Source organism: Carassius carassius, chromosome 12 (assembly GCF_963082965.1).
Source record: "Carassius carassius chromosome 12, fCarCar2.1, whole genome shotgun sequence".
NCBI lineage: Eukaryota > Metazoa > Chordata > Actinopteri > Cypriniformes > Cyprinidae > Carassius > Carassius carassius.
Genome location: NC_081766.1, coordinates 23968562 through 23995340, shown reverse-complemented (window position 1 = coordinate 23995340; position 26779 = coordinate 23968562). Strand labels below are relative to the sequence as shown.

At 39.3% G+C, this 26779-nt stretch overlaps 1 long non-coding RNA gene across 1 annotated transcript in view; it reads right to left on the bottom strand.

Moving 5' to 3' along the window:
• Positions 1–26314, bottom strand: part of LOC132155123 (uncharacterized) — a 771383-nt gene extending 745069 nt beyond the window's left edge. Inside the window, exon 1 of the long non-coding RNA XR_009437223.1 lies at positions 26210–26314. This is a non-coding gene — a long non-coding RNA (uncharacterized LOC132155123). The remainder of the gene's footprint in view (positions 1–26209) is intronic.
• Positions 26315–26779: the final 465 nt, after the last annotated feature.

Below are 26779 nucleotides of genomic sequence, written 5' to 3'. Positions count from 1 at the left end.
GCTGCGGTCGTAACATAATTGGGGGCTCGTCCGAAACGATTAGGTTTTTGTTTTGTTTTTCCATGTGTGGAGGAAAATGTGTGACGTATTTGGCCCGTGTTTGGTGTAACTGCTGTGGTCCCACGTGAGTATTTGCCCTGTATTTTGTAGTCGTCGGGTAGGTTGGACCTGCCACTTTGTTATTTTGCCTTTTTTATTTTTAGTGGTTATTCGGAGTGGGGGTACGTTTCAGTTCACGTGTGGCTTGTTAATGGGATCGGTGCAGAGGTGGACATGAGTTTAGCGTTTAAAGTCGCCCCGAGCCCCTAACGCCACTGAAGATTAGATGGTAAAAAATAAAACTGTTACAGGGTAAATGCATTTTTCTGTGGGATCGCTGTTAGTTGCAATTAGTGTAAGCCGCGTTTGTTTAGTTGCTTAAATGAGTGTTAATTAGTGAGAGCAAGTTGTTTGTATACGTGCATGTACGTTTGACATTTATTCGTTTATTCGAGTGCGGATAAAAGTTTGAAATGGCTTCGGTGGATACTTTTCATGAATCTCCATCTGAGGAACTGCTTTCTTTGTATACAAAGGAACAGTTGTTGCAGATAGCAGAGTTTTATAAAATCGAAATAACCTCTAAGGACAGGAATTTAAAGGAAACTTTGCGGAGCATACTGAAAAGTAATCTTGTTAAATTGGGTATTCTAGAAAGTCCCTTAGCAGAGGAAACGGCTGGTCCTTCTATGGGAGATCATGCCATTCGTTTGAGAGAATTAGCTTTGAAAGAAAAAGAGTTGGAGTTTGAAAATGCAAAATTAGACTTACGAAAACGTGAATTGGATCATGAGTTTGCCTTAAAACGAATGGAATTAGAAATGGCCACTAAGAAGGGTGCTGCTGTCTCTGAATTTGATGTGGGACGAAATCGGAGGATGGTTCCTCCTTTTTGCGAAAGGGATGTTGAAAAATACTTTAGTCATTTTGAGAGAGTTGCGATTACTCTAAAGTGGCCTGCAGATTTTTGGTGTTTATTACTGCAATGCGTGATCACTGGTAAGGCGCAAGAAGCTTACTCTGCCTTGACCATAGACAAAGCAGCCGATTATGAAACCGTGAAATCTGCAATTCTAAAAGCCTATGAATTAGTTCCGGAGGCGTATAGACAGCGTTTCAGACATTATGTAAAACTCTCTGATCAGACTTATGTGGAGTTTGCGCACGAGAAAGAGATATTATTTGATAGATGGTGCGCGTCTAAAAAAGCTGAAAGCAGAGAACAGTTGCGACAACTGATGTTGGTGGAAGATTTTAAAAATGGCTTGCCTGCTGTTCTTTCTACATATTTAAATGAACAGAAAGCTGAGACACTTCACAACGCTGCTATGTTAGCTGATGACTGCTGACGCATAAGGTAGCATTTAAGGAGAAGTCATTTCAAGTCATTTTCAGACCGATTTCCTGTTTCTTCATAAGTCTTAAGTGATAAAAAGTCATCTGGCAATAAAACAGTCATTCCTTTTGGTGACAGGGCTTGTTTTTATTGTAAAGCTTCTGGACATTTAATTGCAAACTGTCCCATTCTTAAAAAGAAGTCCAGCCCAAAGTCTGTTGGTTTGATTTCAGGTGATTTTTATTCGAAATCTGTTCTTCCGTCTGACTCCATGACTCAGTCCGAGAAGGCTGGATATGGGCCATTCCTGAATAGGGGAACTGTGTCCGTGTCTAGTTCTGATGAGAGTGTGCCGGTAAGCATCCTTCGCGATACTGGGGCTGCTTTGTCATTCATTTTGGAGGGAGTATTACCATTGTCTGAGAAGACTGCTACAGGTACTTTCGCTCTCGTTCGAGGTTTCGAAATGGGAGTTTTAGAAGTTCCATTACACCGTGTTCACTTGAACTCAGAATTGGTGTCTGGGAATGTGATTGTAGGTGTTCGTTCGTCTTTGCCCATTCCTGACGTAACTTTCATCCTGGGAAACGATTTAGCTGGAGGCAGTGTGTGGAGTTGTTTAAATGTGCCACCTGAAGTGGTAATGTCACCTCTCGTTGCTACTACTGATGAGTGTGCTTTAAAGCACCCTGATGTGTTTTCAGCATGTGCGGTTAAACGCTCTATGGTTAAACCTGATGTCTCAGATGAGGTTGAGTTAAGTAGTACGTGGTTTGAAAATCCTGAGTTAACAAAGTCGTCTTCTGTTGCTCCACAGGGGGAATTAAATCTACATCCTCTGAGTGCTGAAAAGGGTTTTGAACATCTTGGTGATTTGTCTCTGTCTTCTGATAGACTAATTGCCACTCAAAGGTTAGATCCTACGCTTGCGTCATTATTTGAATTGGTTCATACAGGACAGACATTTGGGAATGCACACCAGGGTTACTTTCTCAGGGATGGGATATTGATGAGAAAGTGGGTGCCTTCTAACTCGTCTGATATCTGGAATGTTGTTGATCAAATTGTGATTCCGGTTGATTATCGAGACATGATCTTAAGTGTAGCTCATGATGGTACGGCTGGTCATTTGGGTGTAAAAAAAACATACCATCGAGTTTTACGTAACTTTTACTGGCCCGGTTTGAAGAAAGATGTGTCCCGCTATTGTCAAACTTGCCATACTTGTCAAATGGTTGGGAAGTCTAATCAAACTATTCCTCCTGTTCCGTTGTTTCCAGTTCCTGTGGTGACTGAACCCTTTGAACACATAATCATCGATTGTGTCGGGCCTCTTCCTCGTTCGAAGTCTGGTTGTAAGTACTTGCTGACCATAATGTGCGCGACTACACGTTTTCCTGAGGCGGTACCTTTACGTACAATAACGGCGAGAACTATTTCTAAAGCACTCGTTAAGTTCTTCACACTGTTTGGTTTACCGAAAGTACTCCAGAGCGATCAAGGTACTAATTTTACATCTCGTATGTTTTCGCAAGTGCTTAAACGTCTCCACATTAAACATAATTTCTCATCTGCTTATCATCCTGAAAGTCAGGGCGCATTAGAAAGGTTTCACCAGACCTTGAAATCTATGCTTCGTTCTTACTGTTTTGAGTTAGGACGAGATTGGGAGGAGGGAATTCCATGGCTTCTTTTTGCTTCACGCGAGGTAGTGCAGGAATCACTCGGGTTTAGTCCCGCTGATTTGGTCTTTGGCCATACTCCGCGTGGACCCTTAACAGTCCTGAAAGAAAGTTGGCTATCCGATCAAAAAGGTAAATCTCTTCCCGAGTATGTTACTGATTTTCGTACCCGTCTTCATAGAGTCCGTGAGTTGGCTAAACAAAATCTTGAAAAAGCACAAGGTAAAATGAAGGTCTGGTATGATAAGAAAGCCAGAGAACGAAGTTTCAGACCAGGTGACAAAGTGCTGGTTTTGTTATCTGTGCTGGGAGGGTCGCTGCAAGCACGATATAGTGGTCCTTATGTTATGGAAAAGAAACTTTCCGACCATAATTATGTTATTCATCTCCCAGATCCCCGTAAAAGTTCCAAAGTTTTTCATATTAACATGATCAAGATCTATCATGAGAGGGAGTCGAGCATTGAGAAGTCTCTGAAATGTGTTCCTCCCAGTATTAATCCAGGACCAACTGATATGACTGCTGCTGTATGTTTGGCTGTACAGGAACTGTTGTATGAAGAGGTGGGACCTTCTAGGTGTGTAGTTGAGGGTCGGTTGAAAAATTCTGAAGCGTTACTAACCTTGTGTAGTCAACTGTCACATTTATCTGCTGTGCAACAAACTGACATTTTGGAATCGATAAAGAACTTCTCGATGTTGTTTAGTAATATTTCTACACAAACGTCTGTTATAGAGCACGATATAGATGTGGGGCTTAACACTCGACCTATAAAGCAACATCCATATCGTGTTAATCCAAATAAAAGAACTCTTTTGAATAAAGAAGTTCAGTATATGCTAGAGAATCAAATCGCAGAGCCTAGTATTAGTCCCTGGAGTTCACCCTGTTTGCTGGTGGGGAAGTCTGATGGTAGTTATCGATTCTGCACTGACTATCGGAGAGTAAATGCTGTAACTAAGGCTGATTGTTATCCATTGCCGAGAGTAGATGACTGCGTAGATCGTGTAGGTTCCGCTAAATACGTCTCAAAACTGGACTTGTTAAAAGGATACTGGCAGGTACCTTCAACGGTACGTGCTAAGGAGATTTCAGCGTTCGTAACTCCTGATGCGTTCCTTAATTATAGGGTAATGGCTTTTGGAAAGCGAAATGCTCCTAGCACGTTCCAGAGACTCGTGAACACTGTTCTGGCCGGCGTATCGGGTTGTGAAGCCTACTTGGACGACGTTGTTTTATACAGTTCTTCTTGGGATGAGCATTTAAACTTGCTTAGGGAGGTTTTTACCCGCTTGGCAGATGCAAAGCTGACTGTCAATTTAAGTAAGTGTGAATTCGGTAAAGCTAACCTAATTTATTTAGGTAAAGTGATTGGTGGGGGAAAGGTTCGTCCAGTTGCGGCAAAGGTTACTGCCATTTGTGAGTTTCCACCACCTGTCGATCGAAAACAGCTGCGACGTTTTCTAGGGATGGTCGGTTATTATCGAGCGTTCTGTAAAAACTTTGCAACTGTGGTTTCACCCCTTACCGATTTGCTAAGTCCTAAGCCATTATTTCGCTGGTCAGATTCGTGTCAGAGTGCTTTTGAGAATGTTAAGTCCTTGTTGATTTCAGCGCCTGTTTTGATGGCACCGGATCATTTAAGACCTTTTAGCCTCGCAGTTGATGCGAGTGACGTGGGTGCGGGAGCTGTTCTCCAGCAGAGGGGTTCTGATGAGGTAGAACACCCTGTCTGTTACTTTTCAAAGAAGTTTGTTGCTGCTCAAAGGAATTATTCTACTATTGAGAAGGAGGCTTTAGCTTTAGTCCTCGCCATCTGTCATTTTGAGGTTTATTTGACTGGCTCTCATCCTATTGTTGTGTATTGTGATCACAATCCGCTTCAATTTTTGAATTCAATGCGCAACACTAATCAGCGTCTTATGCGTTGGAGTTTGACGTTAAAACCATATGACCTCAATATCAAACATGTTCGAGGTAAGGATAATGTGGTGGCTGATGCCCTGTCCCGGGTCGGTTAGGGGCATGAACTAGAGAGGTAATGAAAAGGTGAAGGTTCACTTTTGTGGGGGGTGAAGGTGTTACATATTCATGTATTTGTGATTTGTTGTTTTAAGTTTTGATCTGTTTTTCCTCTAGAGGGCGAGTGTGTTCTGTCTTTGTTTTATTAGGGACTGATTGCCGGCACCTGTGGATGCTGTATGTTTGGCATAAGAAGTCCGAGCAGCCAGATCTGTGCGGCGGGCAGGGTGTTCGGCGGCGGTTCTGTGTGCTCTCCTGTTGTGTCTAAACCCAGTTCATTTTCCTATTGTTATGTCCTTATTATTGTCGTAATAAATCCCCTATGGTACGAGGTGTGTTGTCCATGTCCTCTCTTGTGTTATGGCTGCGGTCGTAACAGCTTGTCATTAGCGTTTTCATTCGAACCTATCGCTGTTTTCTTTTCTCCTCTCGCTCCAGTTTTTCACAAGTTCATCAAACAACCGCAGTAAGAATTTTCATCAAGCACGGTGAGTAATGGCTCCTCCTGTCATTGTTACTTGCACCTCTTGCCACATGTACAGTTTATCTATCTCTGCCGCTGATGAGGGATTCACATGTGATTAATGCAGGGAAATAGTTAGGCTGACAGAGAAGATTTCAGAATTAGAGACACGCATCCAAACTTTAATTGAGGACAGTAAGAATGTTAGGGCTCTAGATACGGCTTTGGATGCGTCTAGCTCAGGGATTCCTGTACATTGTTCGGTTCCGGAAACAGAGCCCCTGCAGCAGGGCAACTGGGTGACGGTGAGGCAGCGTAGTCGTGGGTCAAAACACCGCTCTTCTGTTCCGATCAAAACATTAAACAGGTTCTCCCCACTCAGTGATGCACCCACTGAGAAACCTGATGAAAGTGCTCTAGTTATTGGTGATTCTATTGTACGGAACATGAATATAGAGACACCAGCCACCATAGTCAAATGTTTACCGGGAGCCAGAGCGCCTGACATCTTGGCAAATTTAAAAGTGCTGGCTAATGCTAAACGTAAATACAGTAAGATTGTTATTCATGCCGGCGCTAATGATGTTCGACTTCGCCAGTCAGAGATCACTAAAAATAACATTAAAGAGGTGTGTGAACTTGCAAGCACGATGTCAGACATTGTAATATGCTCTGGTCCCCTCCCTGCTTACCGTGGTGATGAGATGCATAGCAGATTGTCATCACTCAATGGCTGGATGTCTAAGTGGTGCCCAGAGGCGTCGTGCCCATTCAAAGTGAGGGGGCACGTGCCCCCTCAGATTTCTGAGCCAAGTGGATTTTAAATGCAGCTTCCAAACGAAAAAAACAAAACAAACGCAGAATAATATTTTTTATATATTTGATACAATCACAGCGGTGTGATTAGATCGTTCAGTGCACAGCATCAGCTGCTAAATTCAAATCTGCGTTCGCTGGCTGGCGCTGGGCCAGAGACAGACGCGTTCGTACAACGCTTCATGATAACTAATCAGAAACTATTCTGTTGCGCTTATGGATGCAATGGCCAATGAGAGACATCCAGAAGAGTCATCACTGAAACGCGGTGTTTTGTTCACTTGCTCGCTGACTGAATTATTTAGCGAATTCTCTCATCAAAAACAACAAAAAGTGCAGATGTGCGTACGAATGTAAGTAAGATATTCGTTTCATAATGTTTTTTGATAATGTAAATGTTCTTTACTCTCTGTAAAATGAAAGTGTTAAAATAAGTATCTTACAATATTGTTATTAAAATTTACATTAAATGCAAATTCAGTCGTATTAAAAATATTTTATGGCATGATATGGCACTTAAGTAAAAAGTAAGGTTTTTATGTGTAGTTAATAGATTACACTACATTTCCATATATTGATCAAATAACAATCTATAAAGGTGCAAAACGCGTTTACCTACACATATTTGAGAAACGAGATATTTCCTGATATATTAAGCATGTTTGGAATTGTTTTGAATAAAAATTAAAAAAAATAAAAAATAAGCCTATATCAGTTATACAGTGCTTTCGTAGAATGACTTATACTCCCGACCCCCCCCCCCCCAAATGTGCCCCCTCAAAAATCATGAATGCATGACGCCCCTGGTGGTGCCCACAGAATAACATAGGTTTCATAGACAATTGGACGAGCTTTTGGGGCAGACCTGACCTGTTTAAAAGAGATGGTCTTCATCCCTCCTGGGGTGGCGCCACTCTTCTCTCTAGAAATATGGCAAATAGTCTTAGTGTTTATACTTGACTAACTGGGGCCCAGGTCAGGAAGCAGACAGACTAGCTAAACTGATCGTCTCCTAGCTGCCTCCCGTCACAGAGGTCAGTTAATTCTCAGCACATAGAGACTCTTTCACCTAGATATCACACTATAGAGACTGTGTCTGTTCCCCGAACTAGAAAAAACAAAAAACGTCCAAACCAAGTTAAGATTAACAATTTAATTGAGGTTCAACAAATAAAAAACAGAAGCAATATGGATAAACAAACGATAAAGCTTGGCTTATTGAATATCAGATCCCTTTCTACGAAAACACTTTTTGTAAATAATATGATCACTGATCATAATATAGATGTACTCTGTTTGACAGAAACCTGGCTAAAACCTGATGATTACATTATTTTAAATGAGTCCACCCCCCAAGATTACTGTTATAAACATGAGCCGCGTCTAAAAGGCAAAGGTGGAGGTGTTGCTTCAATTTATAACAACGTTTTCAGGATTTCTCAGAGGGCAGGCTTCAAGTATAACTCGTTTGAAGTAATGGTGCTTCATATAATATTATACAGAGAAACAAATGTTAATGATAAATTCCCTGTTATGTTTGTACTGGCTACTGTATACAGGCCACCAGGGCACCATACAGACTTTATTAAAGAGTTTGGTGATTTTACATCCGAGTTAGTTCTGGCTGCAGATAAAGTCTTAATAGTTGGTGATTTTAATATCCATGTTGATAATGAAAAAGATGCATTGGGATCTGCATTTATAGACATTCTGAACTCTATTGGTGTTAGACAACACGTTTCAGGACCTACTCATTGTCGAAATCATACTCTAGATTTAATACTGTCACATGGAATTGATGTTGATGGTGTTGAAATTATTCAGCCAAGTGATGATATCTCAGATCATTATTTAGTTCTGTGCAAACTTCATATAGCCAAAATTTTTAAATTCTACTTCTTGTTACAAGTATGGAAGAACCATCACTTCTAACACAAAAGACTGCTTTTTAAGTTATCTTCCTGATGTAACGAAATTCCTTAGCATATCCAAAACCTCAGAACAACTTGATGATGTAACAGAAACTATGGACTCTCTCTTTTCTAGCACTTTAAATAAAGTTGCTCCTTTACGCTTAAGGAAGGTTAAGGAAAACAATTTGACACCATGGTATAATGAGCATACTTGCACCCTAAAGAGAGCAGCCCGAAAAATGGAGCGCAGCTGGAGGAAAACAAAACTAGGGGTATTTCGTATTGCTTGGCGGAAAGTAACATATCCTACAGAAAAGCATTAAAAACTGCTAGATCCGATTACTTTTCTTCTCTTTTAGAAGAAAACAAACGTAACCCCAGGTATTTATTCAATACAGTGGCTAAATTAACGAAAAATAAAGCCTCAACAAGTGTTGACATTTCCCAACATCACAGCAGTAATGACTTTATGAACTACTTTACTTCTAAAATCGATACTATTAGAAATAAAATTGCAACCATTCAGCCGTCAGCTATAGTATCACATCAGACAGTGCACTATAGACCCCCTGAGGAACAGTTCAACTCATTCTCTACTATAGGAGAGGAAGAATTGTATAAACTTGTTAAATCATGTAAACCAACAACATGTATGTTAGACCCTATACCATCTAAGCTCCTAAAAGAGATGCTTCCAGAAGTCATAGATCCTCTTCTGACTATTATTAATTCCTCATTGTCATTAGGATATGTCCCCAAAACCTTCAAACTGGCTGTTATTAAGCCTCTCATCAAAAAACCACAACTTGACCCCAGAACTAGTTAATTATAGACCAATCTCGAATCTCCCTTTTCTTTCCAAGATACTAGAAAATGTGGTATCCTCACAATTATATTCCTTCTTAGAGAAAAATGGTATATGTGAGGATTTCCAGTCAGGATTTAGACCGTATCATAGTACTGAGACTGCTCTCCTTAGAGTTACAAATGATCTGCTCTTATCATCTGATCGTGGGTGTATCTCTCTTAGTTTTATTGGATCTTAGTGCTGCGTTTGACACAATTGACCACAACATTCTTTTGCATAGACTTGAACACTTTGTTGGCATCAGTGGAAGTGCATTAGCATGGTTTAAATCGTACTTATATGACTGCCATCAGTTCGTAGCAATGAATGAAGATCTATCATATCGATCACAAGTGCAGTATGGAGTACCTCAAGGCTCAGTACTAGGGCCGCTACTCTTCACGCTTTATATGTTACCCTTGGGAGATATCATCAGGAAACATGGTGTTAGCTTTCACTGTTATGCTGATGATACTCAGCTCTATATTTCTTCACAGCCCGGTGAAACACACCAATTTGAAAAACTAATGGATTGCATAGTCGATATAAAAAACTCAATGACGAGTAATTTCTTACTGCTAAATTCTGAAAAAACAGAGGTGTTAATTATAGGACCTAAAAACTCCGCTTGTAATAACCTAGAACACTGTCTAAAACTTGATGGTTGCTCTGTCAATTCTTCGTCATCAGTTAGGAACCTAGGTGTGCTATTTGATCGCAATTTTTCCTTAGAAAGCCACGTTTCACGTTAGCATTTGTAAAACTGCATTTTTCCATCTCAAAAATATATCTACATTACGGCCTATGCTCTCAATGTCAAATGCAGAAATGTTAATCCATGCATTTATGACCTCAAGGTTAGATTATTGTAATGCTTTATTGGGTGGTTGTTCTGCACGCTTAGTAAACAAACTACAGCTAGTCCAAAATGCAGCAGCAAGAGTTCTTACTAGAACCGGGAAGTATGACCATATTAGCCTGGTCCTGTCAACACTGCACTGGCTCCCTATCAAGCATCGTATAGATTTTAAAATATTGCTTATTACTTATAAAGCCCTGAATGGTTTAGCACCTCAGTATTTGAATGAGCTCTTTTTACATTATAATCCTCTTCGTCCGCTACGTTCTCAAAACTCAGGCAATTTGATAATACCTAGAATATCAAAATCAACTGCGGGCGGCAGATCCTTTTCATATTTGGCGCCTAAACTCTGGAATAACCTACCTAACATTGTTCGGGAGGCAGACACACTCTTGCAGTTTAAATCTAGATTAAAGACCCATCTCTTTAACCTGGCATACAAATAACATTCTAATATGCTTTTATTATCCAAATCCGTTAAAGGATTTTTAGGCTGCACTAATTAGGTAAACCGGAACCGGAAACACTTCCCATAACACCCTATGTACTTGCTACATCATTAGAAGAATGGCATCTACGTTAATATTTGTCTGTTTCTCTCTTGTTCCGAGGTCACCGTGGCCACCAGATCCATTCTGTGACCAGATCAGAGGGTCACTGCAGTCACCCGGATCCAGTACGTATCCAGACCAGATGCTGGATCAGCACCTAGAAAGGACCTCTACATCCCTGAAAGACAGCGGAGACCAGGACAACTACAGCCCCAGATACAGATCCCCTGTAAAGACCTTGTCTCAGAGGAGCACCAGGACAAGAACACAGGAAACAGATGATTCTTCTGCACAATCTGACTTTGCTGCAGCCTGGAATTGAACTACTGGTTTCGTCTGGTCAGAAGAGAACTGGCCCCCCAACTGAGCCTGGTTTCTCCCAAGGTTTTTTTCTCCATTCTGTCACCGATGGAGTTTCGGTTCCTTGCCGCTGTCGCCTCTGGCTTGCTTAGTTGGGGACACTTCATCTACAGCGATATCGTTGACTTGATTGCAAATAAATGCACAGACACTATTTAACTGAACAGAGATGACATCACTGAATTCAATGATGAACTGCCTTTAACTATCATTTTTGCATTATTGACACTGTTTTCCTAATGAATGTTGTTCAGTTGCTTTGACGCAATGTATTTTGTTTAAAGCGCTATATAAATAAAGGTGACTTTGACTTTGACTATTGCTGTGATCCAGTATATTACTGTCTCGGGTGGGACATGTAACATGCTATCTGTACTTTGGCAGTTCACAGGAAAGCTTTGCTTTATTAAAGTCCCCAAAAATGATTAAAACAGAGTCTGGGTGTTGTTGTTCTGTAAAGCTGAGCTCACACGCGTTTGCAGTGGAATGTAAACTCTCACAAGATTGAAAGAGTGAAACTCCCGCTGTGAATAGGACGGCTTGCAGTTAATGAAGAGTGCTTCTAGATCAGGACAGTGCATCTTCTTTAACACAGTTACATTTATACACCACCTTTCATTGATGTAAAAGCATGTCCCACCGCTGCGAGATGTCCACGTTGATTCTGCATCGTGATCTGCTCTAAACATGTGAAAGTGGGGCAGATGGAGCACGCTGTCCGGAATCGCATCATTCAGCTAGGTGTCCATGAAACACAGAGCAACAGAATGTAAGAAATCTTTAATTGTCAGAGAGTGCAGGAGAAGTTTGTCCGTTTTGTCAGGTAGAGAGCGGATATGGATAGATGGACACTAGGCAACGGCGTTCAGAATCCACGCTTTCTGAGCTTGACGAGCACGCCTTCTCTCTTTCTCTGTTGCGCGTCCTGAAGCGCTTGATCAGTGCACCTGCTCCGCCGACTAAAACGTTCATATAATTAACTAGTTCTTTGGGGTCAAGTTGTGTTTTTTTGATGAGAGGCTTAATAACAGCCAGTTTGAAGGTTTTGGGGACATATCCTAATGACAATGAGCAATTAATAATAGTCAGAAGAGGATCTATGACTTCTGGAAGCACCTCTTTTAGGAGCTTATATGGTATAGGGTCTAACATACATGTTGTTGGTTTAGATGATTTAACAAGTTTATACAATTCTTCCTCTCCTATAGCAGAGAATGAGTGGAACTGTTCCTCAGGGGGTCTATAGTCTGATGCGATACTATAGCTGACGGCTGAATGGTTGCAATTTTACCTCTAATAGTATCGATTTTAGAAGTAAAGTAGTTCATAAAGTCATTACTGCTGTGGTGTTGGGAAATGTCAACACTTGTTGAGGCTTTATTTTTCGTTAATTTAGACACTGTATTGAATAAATACCTGGGGTTATGTTTGTTTTCTTCTAAAAGAGAAGAAAAGTAATAGGATCTAGCAGTTTTTAATGCTTTTCTGTAGGATAGGTTACTTTCCCGCCAAGCAATACGAAATACCTCTAGTTTTGTTTTCCTCCAGCTGCGCTCCATTTTTTGGGCTGCTCTCTTTAGGGTGCGAGTATGCTCATTATACAATGGTGTCAAACTGTTTTCCTTAACCTTCCTTAAGCGTAAAGGAGCAACTGTATTTAAAGTGCTAGAAAAGAGAGAGTCCATAGTTTCTGTTACATCATCAAGTTGTTCTGAGGTTTTGGATATGCTAAGGAATTTGGATACATCAGGAAGATACTGTCCCTATACAAATAAACTTATAAATAAATAAATAAATATAAATGACACGCACATGGCTTTCAACCAACTTCAATGTAAAACCATCCGCGATGTTATTACATGCTCAGGGCTTCGCCAGTCATCAATTCACCTCATCACTGACTACTGTAACAAGGAGTCGGAGGCGTTCGGATCCATATGCAGCATTTATTAAACAGAATGGTCAAAAAGGCAGAGATCAGGAATGGCGTCAGGTGTGTCAGGGATAACCAGAATCGTAATCAGAAACAAGCAGGGATCGGGACAGGCTGCGGAGAATCAGAGTCGGAATAAACAGTCCAAAGGTCAAAACACAGGAATAATAAATACAGGGAAAACGCTCGGAAATGTCAGACTGGCTAAACAAGACTTCGCAGTGAGTGAGAGTGAGTGTGCTGCTTTTATGTGTGTGTGTAAATGAGGTGCAGGTGTGGCAAGGAAATTGGCTGATGAATGAGGTGCAGGTGTGGCAGGGTGATTGTGATGCAGTGACTCATGGGTAATGTAGTTCGGGTGTGGTGCAACAGTTTGAGAGGTGCTAGTGTCCAAGTGACAACTGGTGGTGAATGGGTGGAATGGTCCTGACTGGAGTGCCCTCTACTGAAGCTCATGGGCACTCCATCTAATGATCGTGACAACTACACGTAACAGACGTTTCCAGCAACAATTACTTACATTTGCTCTATGATTAGGATTGCCTGCACCTAACATAGGTGGTCACGGTTTTCCATTATTTATCTGTCAAGATGAGTCTATTTGACATTTCCAATGCCCTTATCGTTTTTGAGAGACATTCAGCTTAACCACCTCCAATGCAACCCACCCGCGTATTACAGGATGCAGTTGGACTTTGCCAGCCAATCCTCGTGCGTGATATCAGACGCTTTCATGCGTAGGCTACAATTTTGTTTAGTTTTAAATTAGCCTGTGGTAGCCTACTCAATTTAAATGTGAATGTGTTCTAGGTATCCTAACTAAAAAAAGTGACAATATAGGTTACATCATCCCTTAATTGCCCGCAGGAGTATATTGGCCGAATTCAACACACACCCTTTATCGTGTGTGAGAGACGCTCATGGCTTTCAACCATCAATGCAACCCACAGGAGTTTAACAGAACGCAGTTGGACTTTGCAAGCCAATTCAAGTGCGTGATATCTCACGCTTCCAGCAACAGCAATGTGCAGAACATTTGTTTTTTAATAACCTGCCTACTTTACCAGCCTTTGGCTTTTCTGCGGCACTGAGGACATAAACATCGCTGTCCTCAGCTAAGTGCTGAAGTGGACAAAGAAATACACCTTCATTGTTGGCAGTAAGCTAACTTAATTTATCCCTTTTTTAACGTTTCATATTAGCAAAAGTGTCTGTGTCTGTTTTGAATGAATGACATCCGCCAACGTCATTCATTTCAGTGGATCACTTGCTGGTGAATATGCAGAGTCCACACATGGGTTAGAAGCCACTGATTGGCTTAGAATCTTTCACTCAACGCTTACCTCGGGCTGCTTATTGGATGAACCGCTCGAATGAAAATCACTCACTACTCATAGGCCTGGGCCAAAATGTGTGCTTGGTAGGTCTAATTAAATTCTACTGTATCATCCCTTAATAGCGAGACTGTCCTCCTCCTAAAAACGACCACATATGTTGTTTGTGCAAGCAGCGTATTACGACCTATTATTACGTTTTCAAATCAGGCGCCCTCTAGCGGCCTTATTACGACAGTCTCGTTTTTCGGTTGTGTTGTCATCAAATGACCTTTGACTGTCGTTACCATCGTTACCACTCACAAAAAGGAGGAGTGACCCAACAGTTCACCGAGCGTTGTTATCCAGGTGTGTAAACTACTTTATTTTATGGTTTAATTTTTAAGATACTGTTCTGATTCTCTGCAATTAATGTGGAACTATGTTAAGTGCAGTTTGACGTTTTCTTTACAAATCTTTTGCGAATGCCAGTGACTTAATTTGTGAAATGGACAGTGACCACAACTCTTACCATATTATTTACCATGATAACTGTTTTACGGTGGTATTTGTAGTTAAACAAAATGAACCCCAGTGCCATGCCTTTAATACCTTTTTGTAATGTAATTGTAATTCAGTGTTCTTCTTTTCTTTTCTGTTTTGCAGTTTCTACATATCACACACATCTCCAGCTCCTACGACAACATTCAGTGTCCAGCAGCTCTTTATGAAGCTCTCTCTCTCACTCTCTCTGATGTTCCTTCCCTATTTTTCTGAACTGTAATTCATTATCACACATATGTTGCTTTCTTTCTTTCTCTTGTTCATCATGGCATATTTCCAAAGCTCAGAATCAGATTTGGATAGGTTATGTCAGAAAGCTGCTAGTATTAACAGGGAACTTGAACTCGAAGCTCAATGCTGAACTTGAAGAAATTGTCAGGGAAGCTGAAGTCCTTCACAGGTTCAACACTTGACAGGTAATGTTGAAGACATTTAGTTATAACTAATTTAATTAATTTATTATGTGTTAATAACCTTCCTTATAGTCCTTCCTTTCAAATATTTTGTTCACAGATCATTTCTAACACAGTCTCAACATGTATGAATCAAAACAACAACAACAACATTTTCCTTTTTCTGTATTTCATTTGAAAAGGAAGACCAAAGGAAGGCCTGTCAAACTCTATTCAAACCAATCTTGTTTGTGGAGAGGGATGAATTTGACCATCTTGTGTTTACGGACAAGACCAAAAGCTGCAAAGGCAAACATTTCCAGTGGTACATCTGTGTCAGTCTGACCACCTCGACAGAACCTTACTGCAGTTACATTTTGGACCAAATTTGATGTTTTTTAAACTTTTTTTTTTACATACCTCACGACCCCATCAGTACGAGCCCCTGAGCTTTTGCTCCTGCTGTCATTGACCATTGCCTCAACTGTCATGCAGACTGTGCCCATTGTAAGTAGTCAGAGCGTTTATATCCTAAAGTTTATATTGAGTCCACTATATTCTTTATTAGTGCTGTCTCTTCCCGTTGTAACAGTACATGATATCTGTCCACACCTCACAGTCTGCCTTTATTTCCATGTTGGTTTTAATTGATCACATCTGTCTAAAAGCAGGTCTTGAAATGCTGTTTAACTTGTCATGTGACACATCAGGGGCCGGTTGGGTAGACACAGCCATTATGTTAAGACGGTGTCTTAAGATCTAGCTGACTGAACTAGCAGTGAGCCAAAAGATAATTGGTCTCATTTTTCTTATTAAAATTGGGCCAATCTATGTTTTTGTAACTGGGTTTTAACAGTTATGACTAGTCTAGAGGAAAACAAATTAGATGGCTAACTTTTTAAGACTAGTCTAAGCAGTTTATGCAGCTGGCCCCAGGTTTTTAATTAATTTGACTAAATTAGATCATTTAGGTGGCAACAAGAACAATCAACTATATTAACTATTTTAGCATCGGTACAAACAAAGTTGTGTTTATTGTTATACACACTGCAGTTATGTTGTCTCTAACCACTAGGCCACTGCCAGGGTGAAGTCAGCTTCATGGCTGTATGTCACGTCGCTTTCACATTTTTGTTACTTTCGTTTGTTGTCAATGTTTTAATTGTTCATCATGTGATAAATTCTCTTTTTTTCTTCTTGCAGAATTTCTCACAGATTACTTAGACCTTTTCCAAAAGCATCCACATCACTCTCTCTTGTGTGGCACATCTGCTCTCAGTCCTTAGCACGTCTACTTGTATTATTTCTCCTCTAGTCAACACTCCCATCTGAATGAACACTCATCAAGCACAGCGTTAGTTCAGTCAGGCCACATAGGCATAGGCTGCGACCAGCTGATGCGGTCAGCTGTCAAAACGGTCCAATCACTACCACTCTCCTATTAGACGCGGATATATATACGTGGCACCACTGCTCGGTAAGCATGGTCAAACGGCTTGCAACCCTCCCTCCCTCTCCATTATAAGCATGAGCATATTACTGTGCACCTTCTGGTTGTTGTCTTCTTTGTTTCAGATCACTAAGGCTTTCAAGTGTCAGCTGGCATGGACCTCACTGCTGAGAGACACTCATCTTCATAACCAGGCTACAGGATAGATGTCCCACTGCCACATCTACATGATAACCACTGTTTACTTTTAAAGACATTATTAAGAGTCTTAATTGTCATGTATTTCTAAGCTGATGGTAATGGTAATGTAAAAATTATATATATATTTTTTTTATTTCTTTTTAAAATTGTTTCATTAAATTTATCAACAATGTTATTGAATTGTATATTATGTTTTATCTATATACACGTGTGTGTGTGTGTGTGTGTGTGTGTGTGTGTGTGTGTGTGTGTTTGAAACCTTTAAGGCCATTTAATGATAGAAATGCATTTTCCAACTGAAAACGATTTATAAAAGTATAATTGTTATTAACAGTTTTAGTCGGTTACATATTTCTGTCTCTACCTATTAGTAACTTTATCAATCAGTCATTTTGTAAAGTTGTTATGTTTCAGTATAATCTATAATTTTTATAATAACTAATATGTTTGTATGTCTTCATAGTGGCACAAACTGGAGAGAGTGAATGCGGTTATGGGAATTATCATTGTCTGAAAAGTACGAAATATCAAACATTGATATGGAAATTACTACAAATGAGTACAATTTGTATGCCTGTGTTTTAAAATATTTATTTATTTTTCATTTTTATTATTTTTTTACTTTTTATACCTGTAATTCAACTGGTAGAGCTAAGAATGGCAAGATTGGACATACATCTCCCAGACATTAACATTAAATGTAAAGAATGTGTACTGTAACGGTGGCTGCCCCAAATAAAATTTGATTTAATAAATGTATATTTAATTTAAATTGTTCGGGCGCCAGACAAGCAAAACTTGTCAAGAAAAAAAAATGTATATATAGGCGTAATTAATTTCAGTTTCCCTGTAAATAGCTCAAGCCACTGTTATACAACAACAAAAAAAACAACAACAAAATATATTTTAAGAAAAAGTTTTTCAAAAAAAAAAAAAACTACATGAAATTAAATTTTCACACCATTTGTATTTTTTTCGTTACTTCACATAACAAATGACAGAAGAAAGTGTAAACAGAAAGTAAGAAGATGCTAACACACGACGTAACAGTTACGTAACGTATTGGTAATTTTTGGTAATTCCATGACTTACCAATTGACAACGTAACTACGACGTCGCATGCACGTAATTGTATTACCATCACATTACCAACTCACAACGTCGTCAGTACGTCCTTCCAACGTAACAAGATAACCAAGAACGTCCCAGATAGGTCCTCTATTCGTAATATATTGGTAACTTCATGACTTACTGGCAACGTAACTACAACGTCGTATGCACGTAATTTTAATTACCATAATTTTTGTACATTCTTTATATGCTCCCTGAGTATAGTGCTATTTATAAAGTGTAATTAAACTTCAGACACACGATTAAACGTTCCTTAAAGATAAAATGTGTTTCTTTTCACCAAGTCAGAATATGGACATGCTTTTAATATATAGTGACGTGGCATACAGCGCGTGCGCGCTTCCACAACTGACGCACCCACGCGCACAATATTGACAAGAAAGGAAATACATTTTTCGGAGTTGTGAAACTTTCTATTTCGTAAGGAGTTGTGAACGTGAAATAATGACAGACTGGCTGCACCATCTCATCTGCCGCAGATACAGTAACGTTATCAGGAGGACAGCGCGTTTGTTTGAAGTACTTTTCACTTCAACTGTGTCTGACAGGAGAAATGGCTTTTCTGAGGTGAGTCTTACAATTTATAATAAATAAAGAGGTTGATAAAATGTATAAAACAAAAGTCTTGATCTCCGTAAAGACGCTAAAACCCTTTTTTAATATTATTGTTTTTATTAGCCTACTAGCCGTTGAGAGTTACCATGGCAACCGCGGACACATCAGCTGCTGGAGAGGAGAGGACTCGTCTGACAGTTTCTCTGTTTCTCGTCAGTTATACCAAAGAAAAGTTCAACAACTGCGACAGATTGGTTAAGTAACATATGTTAATATTATCCACAGTCTACTTTAAGTACTTTTGTTAACATTTATACCTCTGTGATTATGGCATCTTAATTATCTGATATGTCTGCTAGCAAATATTATGCTAGCTTAGAAGCATAAGTATAACATAATAGATTTGAGCTCTTATTAATGAATGTTTGGGCTTTTAATCACATCTTATGTGTAAAGGAGCGGTTTTGATAGCTTTGTAAACTTTTTTGATGATAATATGTCAAAAGATAAATGGAAGTAAGCTAATTAAAACTAAAAGTCTGCACTGTAGAGTCTATCAGTGACGTCACTCGCGGTCTAAATTTGGCTGACACTATTTCAAACCAGTGTTTCAAACACGTTTTGATTTTTCATTGTAAACAAATATGGATTAAAATTGTACTGTGATTTCAGGAGTGTCTTAAAAACCCTCTAAAACAGAGGGGAAGTTCCAAGAGAATTTCTAATGGGAGCTGCTGACAGAGATAGAAAACACAGGTGATCCGAGGAAGCTTATTAAATAACTTAATATTTATTTTACACAACATATCATTATGCATCTGTAACATCAAAAAATGTGAATACTGGTATTTTAAGATTTATATGTATGTTTTCCATTTTGCTATTTTTCTTTTCTGCATTTCCCCTATTCTCTACTTTGTTTATTTCTAATAAGGAGCTGGAGGCTGTGGAGAAGCACATCCGTGACCTCGTGGAGAAGCAGGCCCAGCTGAGAAAGTGGAGAGCTGTGCTGGAAACATTCAGGGGTTGACGCTCATAAGTCCAGGGTAAGTAAACAGCTAACCCTACTACCACCTCTACTCTGTGTGGTTCTCAGCACAAGCTTGGTGCACCCAGGACGCGATCTTCCCAGATGTCCACAGCGTAAGACATGAGCCAGGACCTGGGCGATGACCTCTCTCCTTCCAACGCCTCCGGTCTTCAGGATCTCCACCTGCAGGAGCTCCACTTCGCGAGACAGAACACGACACTGTTATCATCTGAGAGGGTTAACGACACCACGCTGCGGCAGACGGATACGCTGAAGAGGGACTTCAGCAGCCTGATCGAGACGGTTCGCAGCACGACGCCCGCGGCGACGATCATCATGTCAGGACCACTGCCCACGTATCGACGAGGATACGAAAGGTTCAGTAGACTTGTTGCTTTAAATGAATGGTTGTTGTCATGGTGTAAAGAACAGAAACTGCTATTTGTTAATAACTGGAATCTTTTCTGGGAGCGTCCTAGGCTGTTTCGCGCTGATGGCTTGCAGCCCAGCAGAGTCGGAGCGGAGCTGCTCTCTGACAACATCTCCAGGACACTTCGCTCCATGTGACTAGTAAGACAATTCTCAAATAACTATTATGATCAGTTTTGTTCTACACGCTCAAATAGAAGTACTTGTGCTGTCCAATCAATAAAGATTGTGTTTGTTCCAGTGTTAATTTTGACAGGCATTTTTGATTTAGCATTAGTCTAAACTCCACCAAACTACTGTTATAAGCATGAGCCCCATCAGACTGGTAGTGGCTGAGGTGTTGCAACAATATATAGTGATATTCTCAATGTTACCCAGAAAACAGGATACAGGTTTAACTCATTCGAAATACTTCAGCTTAATGTTACACTGTCAGACATGCAAAAGAAATCTAATGTATCTCTTGCTCTGGCTACTAGGGGTGTGACGAGACACTTATCCCACAAGACGAGATGAGACACGAGACTGGGTTCATGAGAGCGAGATGAGATTTTTTTTTTTTTTTTAGAGAAATCCTCAATGATTTTTTTTTTTTGCATTATTGACACTGTTTTCCTAATGAATGTTGTTCAGTTGCTTTAACGCAATGTATTTTGTTTAAAGCGATATATAAATAAAGGTGACTTTGACTTTGAATGATAAAATAAATATTTCATTTCATTTCATTCATCTCCTTTTTCGTAGTACATACATTTTCACATCAATTTATTAAAAGTAAAAAAAAAAAAAAACATGTTTAGGGCCCTATGAAATGTTTCATTTTTTCCCCAGCATATTATTTTTTATTATTATTGTTAACAGATTCTGTATTTTAGCATGTCTAACTATTTGAATGCATAACACAACTTAATTTATTCATTTTATTTTTTCTTAAAGGTAGCCTTACTGATACAGATATCATACCTCAAAGTGTTGTTACTGACCACTTCCTTGTATCGTGCATGCTGCATATTACTGATATTAACTATATTTCCAAAATGAGCATTATGAATGTAAGAGCCTTACATTGCATTTATAACAATCATTGTTAATGTTTGAATTGTATTTCAGGGCAGTTTGTGAAGACAGATAATCAAGAGAAGTCAGTTCCAGATCCACCTTCCACACCAGACCTCTCTCTCACGAGGATTGCTGTCTACTAGCATATTGTGTTCTCTTCAGACTTCGCCAGATGCAGATATTACTCAGGGACATGAACACTTGAATATTGCAAGAATAGAGAAAGTAAGAATTACTTAAGATTTTAGAATTTAATGTTAATTGCTTAAACATATATACATATATATATTTTTTTAGATATATTTTTTGTGGCAGTGTGAACTGGCCATAATGCTGTATGATAGGTGTGAGATTCATTAAACTTGATTTGCTATAATACATCTGTTCATAAGCTATTGCATATTATTTTCAATGAATTATTTGTAGTGGTTTGGTTAAGGGTGTGATTAGCTGATGTATTATTTGTGGGAGCTTGTGATTAGTTGATGAATGTGTACATTGTTAATGCTAATATTTAAATGCAATGTACTGAGTGCCTACTAAGACTTGCATGTTGGTGCATAATGTTTTGACCCTGGATGCTTACAGAAGAGTATAGATATTTAAATATATGGAAATGTATTTATTATTAATATATCTCAATCTATGTGCTTCTGTATGGGCTGAATGCTTTCAATCATATTTCGCTGTATATCCTATGTTTTTATTAATAATCTGGGTGTATTACTGTTCATATTTGCTTGTTAATAAATTAACTGAATTCATTTCGAGTATGTATTCATCATTCACAGCTGCTGAAACAGCCTTTAAATTAGTTTGGGCATATGAGGACATAAATTAGGTTCAAGTACTGCATGTCCGCCCATAGAATAATTATAAAAAATGACCAACTGATTACCAGCACACGACCACCGATCCGCGACGTTGCCACTACGTCGCAGTTACTTACTGGCAACGTCACAAAGTTACGTTGTGGCGACGTATCTGGGAATTTCACTTTTCCGGTTGCCACGACGTAACTAATTTCGTCGCCACGACGAAAGTTTGGTCACAAGATTACGTTGCAGTTACGTAACAGTTACTTATTTGTGTTAGCTGGGTTGCTGTTCAAGTTCAATTCAAGATTTCATAAACAAGCACAAAATCAGCGAGTCCTTGATTCACGAGTGTCTTAAAGTTCGTTTCTATTTCCAACTCAGTTTTTCCATGTTCAATTTCCATTAAAGGAAAAAAAAAGGAAACAAAGAAAAATAAATAATCCAAACGAGTGTTTGTGTGTGGGTGTACGTATGCGTGTGCGTGTGCAATGAGAGTGTATGTGTGTGTGTGTGTGGTGGCTGTGTGAAGTCTGTGTAACGGCCGCTAATCCCGGGAGTTTGGAGACTTGACGTGAGGTTAACAAATGATGGACAACATCACTAGTACCTGAGGCAGGCGAACGAACCAGACTGGATTGTGTTGCCCCAGGCAGGCGACCGAACCATGCAGTAGAGCTCAATTTCTCCAACGCTTTGGCGATCGCACCCAGTCAGCGCATGCACAGAGATTCCAGCAAAGAATAGCAACGACCTTAAGGTAGCGTGTGTCCCATTCCGAGACAACCTACACGTGTGTTTTGTTTTTACGTCCCTCCTCCTCTTCCGTTTCTAACTCTCTTTTATATTAAATTTCCTCATTGATTTCCGCCCATTAGAAAAAATGAAAAGCTGGCATGGATTTCTTCCAAATTGCCACAGTACAATGGGAAATATTAGGCCCTTTTTGGAAAATAAATAAATAACTGTAATCAAAAAATCTATTGCTGAATCAGGTTTACCCCACAATGCAAATCTGTAGTTTTAGTTTTATATTTAGTGGGCGAAAATCTGAATGTTTCTATTCACCACAAGAACCTGGAAGACCCTGTCCTGAATGACCATATATGGACAAGTTAGTGTGACGCTTCTGCTCAGCTGGGTTGCCATTGGCTTTGAAGTTTACGCAGGACTTGCTTTGATTGGACTTTCTTTTAACCCAAATTAAAAAAACATTTAATGTTGCAAAGTAAGTTTTGCTGTTATTATTACGTCAGTAATACCTTCAGTTAACAATGATGTACTGCTATATTGTGAAAAAATTAACTCTTTACCGAGATCCTAACCCTAATCCTGAACATAACTTAAGCCTGGTTCACACGGCAGGATAATTAGGCCGATTTTAGCCCCGATTGACACCTTCCGACAATCTTAATGATGCTCTGATTATCGTAAAATAATCTGATCAGATATTCCTGCCGTGTGTGGTGTGTTAAGACTGCTCTCCTCTGCTCGGAAGGACGTCGGGACCGCTCCGATCTCAAATCGGGGATATCCAACATGTTGGATTTATTTGGCCCGATTTCTTCTCGTGTGTGGTGTCCCCCGAGGACAAACGATCACGCAGCCTGTGGACTGTGGCATGTAGCCAATCAGAAAGCGAGGTGACGAGGCGGCGAGGAAGTACCGGGAAACAAAATCAAAACAGCCGGTGGCAATGGCGCACCAGAAAGTCCGGTGGACGTCGGAGATGGAGGACTTTGTCTCCACTTCTTTGACCATCACCTTTTCTTGTTTTTCTTATGTTTTTTTTTCGGTTACAAACAAAGCACAAACTTAGGCCACTGCATCCTCTTCGTCCGCCATGATTGTTTACTCTGAAGTAACGTTTGATCTCGAGGGATTTTGCGAGATTTCCCGTCCGACCTGGGAATTCTCGGGGGTCAAATCGGTTCGTGTGTGATGTGTTGATTTTGCCGTGTGGCTGCACACCACACACTGTACGACCAAAACTGTTAGACCCGTGATTTTTTATCGCCGTGTGGTGGGTCTCTCCGGTTTGGAAAATCGGCCGACAATTTTAAAATCGTCCCGTGTTAACCAGGCTTAAAGTGAACTACACAAAACAGCGCCATGAATTTCACTTTCCATCTATAGAATGGCTGAGGCTTATGGGCAATGTAGTTTAAAATGTTTCATAATGAAATTGTGAAAAATACTATCTTTTTTTTACAGAGGGATATCTAAGCATGTTGATTGTGTAAACATCCATGACATATATTAGAGGCAGGCTGAAATTTGGTATTTCACTAAGAGCACTTTTTTAAACAAGTTATAGCACTTTTCTAAAAATGTTTTAAAGCTGTCCAACACAGTGTGTTAGTAAACATAGCATAAGTAGTTGTCCTAACCATTTTCTTTTTGAAACTATATTCAGATTTTGATTTACAGCCATTTGAAATGTTAATTATTTTGCTCTTCCAGGGGACTCTACTGGGCCCCTGGCGATGGAAGGGCAGGAAAAAATACACAAATCTATTCTCATCATTGATAAAAAACTGTTGAGTCACATTTCTTTAGATTGTCTTTTCAAAAACATACCATTATGTACGCTGGAAGTCATACTTAACCTAGAATAAAGACACCAGAAAATCTACACAAATGCCGATTTGAAAAGGTATCCATTTATTTCATTAGATCAAGAGCAAGAATACAGTGCTGACAGTAAACTGAAGGAGTGGATGTTATAGTTGCCATATCCTTCATACTGATATTAATTATATTATTACATGATTTCTTGTTTGACTATTAATCAAGTTATGGCAAGAGTGAAATGTGTAACCTTATGTGCACTTATGAGATATTAAAGAATCCTGTTCTACCCTGTATTTCTTTTCCTCAAGCTTAATGTCCACATATTATGTGTGTGTGTCCAACCGTAATGATAAAACACTCGCCAGTGCTAGAAAGCCTTGAATTTTAGACAAGTTCTCTGTGTATGTGTGTTAGTATCTGTCTGTACAGAGAGAAGCTCAGACAGTCCCAGGACAAACGATCAACTGCCAGTGTCCAGCGTATCAGATATACGTCTTTGGAGAGTTTATCTAGGTTTTGGAACCAATCAGAATTTTGTTGACTTATGTATTGACGCAATTAGTATCCTCTGTCAGGGTATAACTGTGGTTGATTTTGAGTTGTACGGGGGCTTTTTTTTTTGAGCTGACTTCTGCTGATGAAACTGCAAACTATTTTCTTCAGTAAAATTATTATTATTAATTGAACTCATCTCTGACTCCTGGTCTTCATTGTGACAACACCTGGTCCTTGGGTTTTAACTGTAAATTCCACTACAAAACTAAGACAACAAATACATATTGTGACACTTTCATTTTGCATCACATATTGTGTACTATCACACAAGGCCAATGTGTCATTTAGTAAGATGATGTATGATAGTGTGCATTTTATGGTGCAAAAGCCATACAATTCATGCAATGCAAAGAATCATAATGTAAAAGACCTAATTCATAAATCTTTGTAAAGAATGTCTCATCTTTGTCCTCTTAAGGTGCAAAACATCAGTTATGTGCATGATCATCTTTATTATAATACAGAACAGGATTCATGTTGATCTTTCCTTGATTCATCACCTTCACTATCATGCAGTCTTCAAGCTATATTATTCTCAATTATTTTCTACACGATAACATGCTAGCAGGATTATTGTAAGCAGTTTAAAGACCTATTCACACCAAGGATGAGTCCATACTGCAACTATTTAACATTTAATGACACAGAGGAACAACATCATTGGTATCAGTTTTCATTTTCATTTAACATTTAATGACACAGAGGAATGACATCATTGGATTATATTTTCCAGTTGATGAACAATAAAAACAGCCAATCAGGATGCACCTGCGTTTAGCAAGCTTGAGCATTTAAAGTGACAGACAACATCACTGCTGCTTGTATAATAATAAACATAACTTTATCATCTGGTGGTGTGGATGCTAAAATAGTTATTGTAGTTACTATTCTGGGTGTGAACAGCCTTAAATGATCTAATTTGGCCCAATTAACTGAAGATCTGATGCATCACATGACAAGTTAAACAGCATTTCCAGACTTGCTTTTAGACAGATGTGTTCAATTAAAATCAACATGGAAATAAAGGCAGACTGTGAGGTGTGGACAGATATCATGTACTTTTAGAACGAGAAGAGACGGCACTAATAAAGAATATAGTGGACTCAATATAAACTTTAGGATATAAACGCTCTGACTACTTACAATGGGCAAAGTCTGCATGACAGTTGAGGCAATTGTCAATGACAGCAGGAGCAAAAGCCCAGGGCTCATACTGATGGGGTAGTGAGGTATGTAAAAAGTTTAAAAAAAACATCAAATTCGGTGCAAAATGTAACTGCAGTAAAGTTCTGTTGAGGTGCTCAGACCGACACAGACGTACCACTGGAAATGTTTGCCTTTGCAGCTTTTGGTCTTGTCCGTAAACACACAAGATGGTCAAATTCATCCCTCTCCACAAACAAGATGGGTTTGAACAGAGTTTGACAGGCCTTCCTTTGGTCTTCCTTTTAAACTTAAATACAGAAAAAGGAAAATTTTGTTGTTGTTTTGATAAAGACTTGTTGAGACAGTGTGTTTGAAATGATCTGTGAACAAAATATTTGAAAGGAAGGACTATAAGGAAGGTTATTAACACATAATAAATTAATTAAAGTAAATCAGTTACAACTAAATGTCTTCAACATTACCTGTGAAGTGTTGAACCTGTGAAGGACTTCAGCTTCCCTGACAACTTTAGCATTAAGCATTAAGCTTCGAGTTCAAGTTCCCTGTTAATACTAGCAGCTTTCTGACAGAACTGATCCAAATCTGATTCTTAGCTTTGGAAATATGCCATGACGAACAAGAGAAAGAAAGAAACAGATGTGTGACTGAATTATGAATTAGAGTTCAGAAAAATAGGGAAGGAACATCACAGAGAGAGAGAGAGAGCTTCATAAAGAGCTA